General features: G+C 37.3%; 1 long non-coding RNA gene across 1 annotated transcript in view; it reads right to left on the reverse strand.

Moving 5' to 3' along the window:
• LOC132109375 (uncharacterized) overlaps nt 1-9866 on the reverse strand; it is a 48458-nt gene that overhangs the window by 4214 nt on the left and 34378 nt on the right. The window lies entirely within an intron of this gene.

Below are 9866 nucleotides of genomic sequence, written 5' to 3' on the forward strand. Positions count from 1 at the left end.
GCAGGAATGAGGAACTTGCTTCACAGACTTGCATACAAACCTGTTTTTTAAACACTTCCACATCAAACAAACAATTCTCTGTAATCAGATAAGTTCTTAAATGCTGCTCTCTCACCACTATCAGTTTTTGTTGTGGTTGTTTTGTTATTGATAGTAAGGCATGAAGGCGCATCATTTTTACATATTCATTCAAATGGCGCTCAGCAGCTTGAGGTTTGGCTGCGTTTTCTCTGAAGCACTGTGTGTCTTCTTCTCTTGAATTGCATTCAGGAGGGCTGAATTACAATCTCGGGCTACAGTGCCACACTGATCAAATCACATTATTGCCAGGGTTAGGGATGGGTTGATCAGGTCATATGAGATCAGATGACTACTCGACAACAAAAAAATATTGTCTGCAATTTTTATTGTTGACATTGTCGATAGTGTTAACTAATTGTTTCAACCCTCTATTGGACATTGTTTAATGGAATGCTGGCTTCTGAGTATCATGACATACTAATCATCCCATATATCTACTGATGGGCTTCATCACTCTGTCTCCTCTCTAGTAAAAACTGATTTGTGTGGTGGGTGTTCTGGTGATGTTGTGTCAAACAGCTTGTTCAGGGCAGCACTAAATAAAACCAACAAGACATTTTTGTATCTATTAACTGTATCTATATATCAGCCTTAAAAATTTGTAATCTGAAGAAATTCAGAGTCTGTTTTAATAAACTTCACTTTTCTAGTTATTTTAACTCTATTAAGATAAGATAAGATAAGATAAGATAAGATAAGAAAAGATCCTAAGATAATTTGAAATCCTATTTTGTATCCTGTTTGCTCCCTCAGTTCAGCATGTGTGTGTATAGGAGAGTCTACAGGAGCAGGAATGAGGAACCTGCTACAAAGACTTGCAGACAAACGTGTTTTATTTATTTATTTAAACATGTCACACAAACAGAAAAAAAAAATAAACAGGATTCACCTGATTTCAGTAAAAGATAAGCTGAAGAGTAGTTGAATTGCTTTGTGTTTCTGTATTCATTCAAATGTGAGTTTTGAGCAGGGTAGTGTAGAATTGTTCGTAACATTTCCATCACACGTTCAAGGCATTCAGCCAATCACAACGCACTGGATAGCTGGCCAATCAGAGAATGGTTTAGCACCTCAGTATTTGAATGAGCTCCTTTTACATTATAATCCTCTACGTCCGCTACGTTCTCAAAACTCAGGCAATTTGATAATACCTAGAATATCAAAATCAACTGCAGGCGGCAGATCCTTTTCCTATTTGGCGCCCAAACTCTGGAATAACCTACCTAACATTGTTCGGGAGGCAGACACACTCTTGCAGTTTAAATCTAGATTAAAGACCCATCTCTTTAACCTGGCTTACACATAACATACTAATATGCTTTTATTATCCAAATCCGTTAAAGGATTTTTAGGCTGCATTAATTAGGTAAACCGGAACCGGAAACACTTCCCATAACACCCTATGTACTTGCTACATCATTAGAAGAATGGCATCTACGCTAATTTTAGTCTGTTTCTCTCTTGTTCCGAGGTCACCGTAGCCATCAGATCCAGTCTGTGTCCAGATCAGAGGGTCACTGCAGTCACCCGGATCCAGTACGTATTCAGACCAGATGCTGGATCAGCACCTAGAAAGGACCTCTACATCCCTGAAAGACAGCGGAGACCAGGACAACTAGAGCCCCAGATACAGATCCCCTGTAAAGACCTTGTCTCAGAGGAGCACCAGGACAAGACCACAGGAAACAGCTGATTCTTCTGCACAATCTGACTTTGCTGCAGCCTGGAATTAAACTACTGGTTTCGTCTGGTCAGAGGAGAACTGGCCCCCCAACTGAGCCTGGTTTCTCCCAAGGTTTTTTTCTCCATTCTGTCACCGATGGAGTTTCGGTTCCTTGCCGCTGTCGCCTCTGGCTTGCTTAGTTGGGGACACTTCATCTACAGCGATATCGTTGACTTGATTGCAAATAAATGCACAGACACTATTTAACTGAACAGAGATGACATCACTGAATTCAATGATGAACTGCCTTTAACTATCATTTTGCATTATTGACACTGTTTTCCTAATGAATGTTGTTCAGTTGCTTTGACGCAATGCATTTTGTTTAAAGATTTATATAAATAAAGATGACTTGACTTGACTTTTCAGACCGATGAGCTTTGTAAAAATCAATGTGTTTCAGAAGGCGAAGCATAGAGGAGCAACAATAATGTGCATTACATGGAAAATAATGTGTTTTCTGAACCTTAAACCTTTATTTATTTCAAAATAAATACATTGCATTACACCAAAAACACAAAGTAAATGTTCTTTTTAGCAGAATCATATGACCCCTTTAAAATCAACTCTGTATTTAACCGGTAACTAATGCAACGAAGTGAGAACAGGATTAATGTGCTCTCTCTTCCTAGTGCTCATCAAAAGTCTAGCTGCCACATTCTGGACAAATTGCAAACGATGTATAAAGGAATGAGATAGACCCATATACATCAGATTTTAGTAATCAAATTAGGTTGTAATAAGTGCATGGATCACTACTTTTAGGTCTTTCTTTGAGAGTTTTAATTTGGCGATGGATTGGAGATAAAAAAAAAAAAGCTTCCTTTGATAACAGAATATATCTGCTTGTAATAACAAATCAGAGTCAAAGACAAAACCAAGGTTCTTGACTCTGTTGTGCAGTGTTAAAGACAGGGAACCTAACTCGTTTCCAATATTAGCAACACACAGTGTAGATAATAAAGCCTCACTTTTGTTTTCATTTAACTTTAGGAAGTTTTCTGACAACAACTTTTTAACTTCCTCCAGCCAGGAGATAAGATTTATGATGGTGTTTCCATTGCTAGACTTGACAGGAAGATACAATTGTGCATCTTCAGCATAACAATGATAAGAGACATCATATATCTGGAAGGTAGAGCCAAGAGGAAGAAAGTTTAAAGAAAAAGTCAGGGGACTCAAAATCGAACCTTGTGGTACACCACATGTGATCAATGTTGAGGATGAATTATACTTACCCATATTAACAGAGAATGTACAACCTTTAAGATATGAGGAGAACTTAATGCAATCCCCTGAAAGCCAACCACTCATTCTAAATGATTTAATAAAATGAAGTTATCTATTGTGTCAAACGCTGCACTGATATCTGAGATTTTAACCAAAATAAGGTGATGTGAGCATTATAGAGTATTAAACATTCTCATGTAATTTCTGTTTCATAAGTGAGACTCATGGACCCAATATATTATATAGATCCAATATACTGTTACACATGCATTTTCTTTCACAACTGTTTACATTCAATTGCAGAACATTGTGCATGCATTTTAGACACTTAAATTGTTTGTGCTCCATCCATGCAATAACTGCTCCTTTCTATAAACAGTTTTCTCTTTACTTAAAGTGCTTCATCCTCTGGTAATATCAATGGTATGACCCATTTCAGGAGGAGTCAAAATAACAATTTAAAATCAGAAAGTAGAAAAAAATGACAAATGTACTCAAGTACTATAATGAAAGTATTTGTAATGAGTTAATTTACACCTCTGCTTAAGGGTCCTTGTGAACTTTAACCGCTCTAAATTTATAAATAATGTTCAGTCTAGTTGTAGGCTTAGATCTGCTTTTCCTGAGCAAATCTACTCAACCCTACAATAAGGCTCCATTGATGTGCTTGAGCTGTTAGATGGATATATATGTTCTCAGCAGATGTTTTATCATCCAATCGATTTCCTAAAAAGTTAAAATATAGTGTAAGTGGTATACACTAGAATCTGTAGCTGTAATGTAATGTAATGAATATGAGAAGAATCAAAATCAGAATCAAAATGAAGCTGATGCTGTGAAAGTGCTGGATTGAGATGAGTTACTAAAGATCTGTCAAGTCAACAAGAGCTGCACAAATCTGATGTTGGTGCAGGTTATTGGGTGAAGTGTGGAGCTGATGAGTTTTGATTTCTGTTTTCTGTAGAGTTTCCAGTCTCTCTCAGCCCCTCCTGAATCTACAGATGTAAATTATGATATCATTTATAATATATATATATTGCACACCCCAGTTCTGACCAATGTGCTGTACTCTTACCACACAGACCAGCTGTTAATGAACCGTCCATCACAGGCTTTCAGCTTTTAATGTTGTGGCATCTTTTCTAAAATCTTTGTAAAAATAATTTTATTGTTATTTATGTATTATTAATATTACTTAATTTGTTTTTATTATTGTTGTTTATTTTATTTATTCTTTTTTTTTTTCCTTTTTAATTTTTTAAGTCTACCAGGGGGTGGGACAGGTTGCATAGAGTCCAATTTTGGCATCATGACTACATACAGTACAACGTCAAAGGACAACATTGTAGAACATCATCGGTGAGTAGCAATACCCAACGGCTAACGGCAAAAATGATTGATGAGTTTGACCTTTGACCTAATAATTATGTCCATATGTGCCCTTCGACCTCATAATTATTTATAAATGTGAAACCCGGTGTGCGCGAAATTCATCCTTCATCCTTTGAGCTTTGGGGGTTGGAATTAGTTGTTTGTTCAAAGACCAAGTGATGAATGAGATCCCTGAAGAATGTGTTTTTATAAATTTTATGGACCGTTCCATTATCTGGACTCATCTGCGGACACGTCTGTGTGGTTCCTAACCACGGCATCGTGAGATAATATCACAATGTTTGTGTGTTTGCATTCAATATGATGGTGGTATAAAAAGATTCTCAACATATTAATAAACTGAGAATAAATCAATAAAAATATAAATTCCCCTTACATTTCAAACAATATACAAACTTCATAATCACGGGAAGAAGGAAGCGGGAACCGATGAAGAGTCAAATGAAACTTTAATAATAAAATAAACACAAAACAGCGCGACAGCCCCTCATGGACGACTGATGCGCACAAACCAAACTAAAACACAAAATAAAATCCAGGCCTGGTCCTCTGTCGTCCTTCACTGTCATCGCTCCTCTTTTGTATCCTTCCGATCTCCTCTGTGGGACTCGAGACCTTTGAATAGAGCAGGTGTCGCTCATTTTCAATCACTCCACCGGCCTCGCTCCGTTCCCACGGCTCTCTGCCCCGCCCCACTCATCACTCAACATTATTTTGGGAGAGAAAGTCTTCCTCGTGCATCACGATTCTTCAAATGAGAAGTTAAATCTGTATTTAGCGAGCTATTTCTCTCTGTCTCTCCGCCTGCATGAGCAAACGTTCCTGTCATTTCGGTCTGCTGCAAGAGAGAAAGCAGATAAACTGGCATAACGTTTTAAAGGTCAAGTTTTTCGTGTTTTTTTGAAGCTTTGATTGTTTTTACATGTGTTCATGTTTCGCGTGTGCAAAAACAGTATTTTTCACACAATTAACTTATGTGTATACCGCTGTTTTCACTGTCATAAAAACGGGCTGATGTCTTCCTTGTTCTATAAAGTCCCTCCTTCAGAAATACGTAACGAGTTGTGATTGTGCCAGCGGTTCCTGTGTTGTAATTCGACAGCAGCTGAGCACATGTTACCCTACTGGAAACGCGATTAGGCTAGTTTTGGACTAGTTTTGAGAAGCAAGTGGGCAGGATTTGTTTTGAAAACCTGGCAATCCTGATCTGAACGCATGTGCTGGAGATGTACTTCTAATCACAGAACGCCTTTACTGATGAGATGCGCATGAAAATCGCATTTGATTTTTTGCACAGCCCTACCATCTAGTTAACAAAGCTAAACAGCGTTGCCCTTTGTGTAATAAGTTATAGAAACTGTTAAACGCACCAACTTAAATAATAAAATACACTTACCGGTTGTGGTCCATAAACAACGCCTTCTCCAGACAAAGAGGGAACTGCTCCATCTTTCAGGAATAATCTTTGTGTGAATCCGGCTTTAAACTGATTCAGATTGAGGAAGCTGTCCTCAGCAAAATGTGCTGCACATAGTTTTACATGTGGATTATAATTTTCGGGAACCAAATTTAACATAAATTGAAGCTATGTAACCAAGCGATATTACTTTAATGTTTAAATAAACAGACTCCCTTTGTATTTGTTTTCTGGCAGTTCTTGTTTATATTTTAACTAAGTTTCTTATTTTTATCATGGTAATCTTACATGACAGTGGTTCTCAACCCGTGGCCCGTCACAAATTCAAATGCGGCCCACCATGTTGAACACAATTTTAAAAAATTACTTTTAATTTTGCAATTAATTTGAGTTTTTACATTAATTTTAAAATGTACTAAATAAATATAAGCTATAGCCTAATGTTTTTTATGTGAAATTATTCTATTTTTCATATATTATTTTCAGACGATTAGCGGACCTACTCACATAATGTTATGCATTTAATGAACACATACAAGCGCGCACTTTGGCAGAATTTAATTCAAATCATTAGTTCGGAAAAATGGAGCATCAGAATGGATAAACATTTTTTTAAGGGAGAAAAAAGAAATGTGGAAATTGAAAATGCCAGCGAATTAACACATACAAACAAGAACAGTCGCAGTATCATCTCTGGCGAGAACCTCATGTTATTAGATTACAAAGTGCTTTCCATATTTGGATCAACATAGGCTACTCTTGTAAATGTGGTCCAGTGGAAAAAAAGGTTGAGAACCACTGATAATTTGGCATTGGGTCCGTTTATTTCACAGTGTTTTTACCTACAGTATATCTCATTTCAGAAAAGTGGTCCAGAGAAAATTGTTGAAACGCTTACAGACAGGTCTCATGCGGCGATCTTCACCGCCATAATCTTACTAAAGAAACTTTGTAAAATACACAGTCCTTGTTATTTTCACAGACTTCAGGCTCTGTTTGTCAACAGAATGTTATGTTTACCCATGTGGAAGTAATCACATTGAAAAACAAAATAACTTTAAGAAAGGTGCTACAAATGTCTCACAGAATCTTTACAACAGATTACACTTTCTTCTTCCATGATCTGCATAGAATTCCAGCAAGCTTGCCTTTCCTCCTTTTCCGACGGTGTCTTAGGACGCAGGCCGGCAACATTGGGAGCACGTAGACGCTGAAGCTGGAGTTCCGAGGCGGCGTTGTTTCCAAACCGAAGTTTAAATTAGATCAGATGTCCAGTAGTGTTTGTCGATCATACTGTATGAGAGTCTGTACTGTCTGAGTAAAAGTATGTATAAGAAGTAACATGAATAACACAAAATAACACGAAAAACATCAAAGTTTTGCCATCGTAGCGATGCAAAACAGCGATGCCATCGTAGCAGCACGCCGGAAGTTGAAGTTTCACAACAACCTGGATGATTGTGGACTTCAGGAGAAACCCCCCTGCTCTCCCCCCACTCACCATCATGAACAGCACTGTGACTGCAGTGGAGTCATTCAGGTTCCTGGGCACCATCATCTTTCAGGACCTGAAGTGGGACACTCACATAGACTCCATTGTTAAAAAGGCCCAGCAGAGGTTGGTCTTCCTTTGCCAGCTGAGGAAATTCAACCTGCCACAGGAGCTGCTGAAACAGATCTACTCTGCTGTCATCATGCTGTCAAGTCTGTCATGTGCAGAGGTGGGTAGAGTACCCAAAAACTGTACTCAAGTAAAAGTAAAAGTACTTCTAGAAATATTTACTCAAGTAAAAGTAAAAGTACTAGTCTTGAATAGTTACTTGAGTAAGAGTAAAAGAGTATCGGATAAAAAATCTACTCAAGTAGTTAGTTACTAGTTACCTTGGGTCATATATACTGAGCCTATTTTTATTTAGATATATAGATAAAATGTATGTAATGTATGTGTGCGTGTATATATTTCATCAGCCTTTACTCCAATTTATGTAATTTATTATAAAACCCTGTCTGTTTACTTAAGTAACAGATATAGGTGTCATGCCATAACATATTTTTAATACGACTGACTTTATATTAAATGTGAATTTAACATTGAAAGTTAATGTGATTTAAATATTGCTACTAATCTTTCATTGTTCAGAAAGAGAGCAAATAACATTTACATTATTAAAGATCATTTTCACTGACAGTCTAGATTTCAATCACTCTCAGAAACTCCCATTAAAATCACTGAAACTGTTAACACTGTGAAATCAATATCTTAATTAAAGATTCGTACACACATCTGCACTTTGTTGTTCCTGCGAGAGAATTCGCCAGAAAGAGGTATTCAGTCAGTGAGCGAGTGAAGGAAGCACCGGTATTTTAGCGATGACTCATCTGAATACCTCTGATTGGCCAATGCTTTAATAAGCTCAAAAGAATCATGTGTGATTGGTTATAATGCGCAGCGCTGTATAAACGCTGTATCTCTGGCTCAGCGCCAGCAAGCAATCACAGATCTGAATTTAGCAGCTGATAATATGACTCGCTGAACGTACTTGCACCAGTGTGATTGTATTAAAATTAATTAAATCTTAATCGGCTATGTTTTGTCTTTTGGAAGCTGCATTCAACTTGACTCCCCTCTGTTATAAGCCACACACGTACAACAAACTAATGTCACAGTGCTATCGTGTACTGTAATCGAATGTAGCCCAAGTTATTACCTGTTAAACAGTAGACAGCACACGCGGTGTTCATCTAATAAGGATCTCCATCGCTAGCAAATAATAACCTTTGCAGATTTCAATTCAGTGCAGTTCCAGCCACGTTTTCAACGCTCTTTCTGTTCTTAAACGTTACAACTCCGAGTGAACCACTTCAGATGCTCAGCGCGTGCGACAGGGAACTGAACGACTCATTCAAACTGATTCATGAACCAATTCACTCATTTGCCAATTGGTTTGATCAAGCCTTTGAACAGAATTGACTCAAAAGAATGAATCATTCGCGAATGGGCATCGCTCATTGTCCAGAGAAAAGTAGACGGCGCGTTTGGAATAAACTGATGCATTTATTGCATTAAGATAAAGTAACGAGAGGAGCGTCGCCCACAGTAACGAAGTAAAAGTACAGATTTTTCCCCAAAAATTTACTCAAGTAAGAGTATAAAGTACCCATCTTTAAATATACTCCGAAAAGTATTCGTTACCCCAAAAAATTACTCAAGTAAATGTAACGAAGTAAATGTAACTCGTTACTACCCACCTCTGGTCATGTGTTCATCCATAACTGTCTGCCCAGCCTTCAAGATCTTACATCTCCAGGGTGAGGAAAAGGGCTAAGAAAATCAGCTTGGATCCCTCACATCCATCCCACTCTGTCTTTGAACTGTTGCCTTCTGGTTGGCGATACAGAGCACTGACCACCAGAACAGCCAGACGCAAGAACAGTCTTTTTCTTCCTACAGGCTATATTCAGCCTGAACAATTAAACTTTCACAGTTATATATCATTCATCACAACTGACATATTTATACACAGAATCTAAAATTTGTACACTTGTAAACTGCACACTTTGTAAATGACATATATGCACATTTATTTGTACATTTATTTGAATAATACATTTTATCCCTATACTTCTATTCATGTGTATAGTACATTATTTAATTATATTTTCTTATATTAGTGTTATATTACATCCCTACTGTGTTATTTCAATGTATGTCTGCACTATGTTGTACTTTCTTCTACACTGGAAGCTCCTGTCATCAAGTCAAATTCCTTGTGTGTGTAAACATACAGTACATGGTAATAAAGCTCTTTTGATTCTGATTCTGATTCTGATTATTACAGTAACAGCATCCTGTTTCAGTCTGCTTTATGTCTGACCTCAATCTTCTGCAGTTCAAGAGAAATTGTACTGGCTTTCAGTTATTGGATTGGCTCAAATATTGAAAAAAGTTTGTTCAAAAGGGAAAACAGATTCTGAAATTGGATTTGATCATGTAATCCAATGTTGGTTCTGATTTGGATCAAA

This window comes from Carassius carassius, chromosome 29, assembly GCF_963082965.1.
Source record: "Carassius carassius chromosome 29, fCarCar2.1, whole genome shotgun sequence".
Lineage (NCBI taxonomy): Eukaryota > Metazoa > Chordata > Actinopteri > Cypriniformes > Cyprinidae > Carassius > Carassius carassius.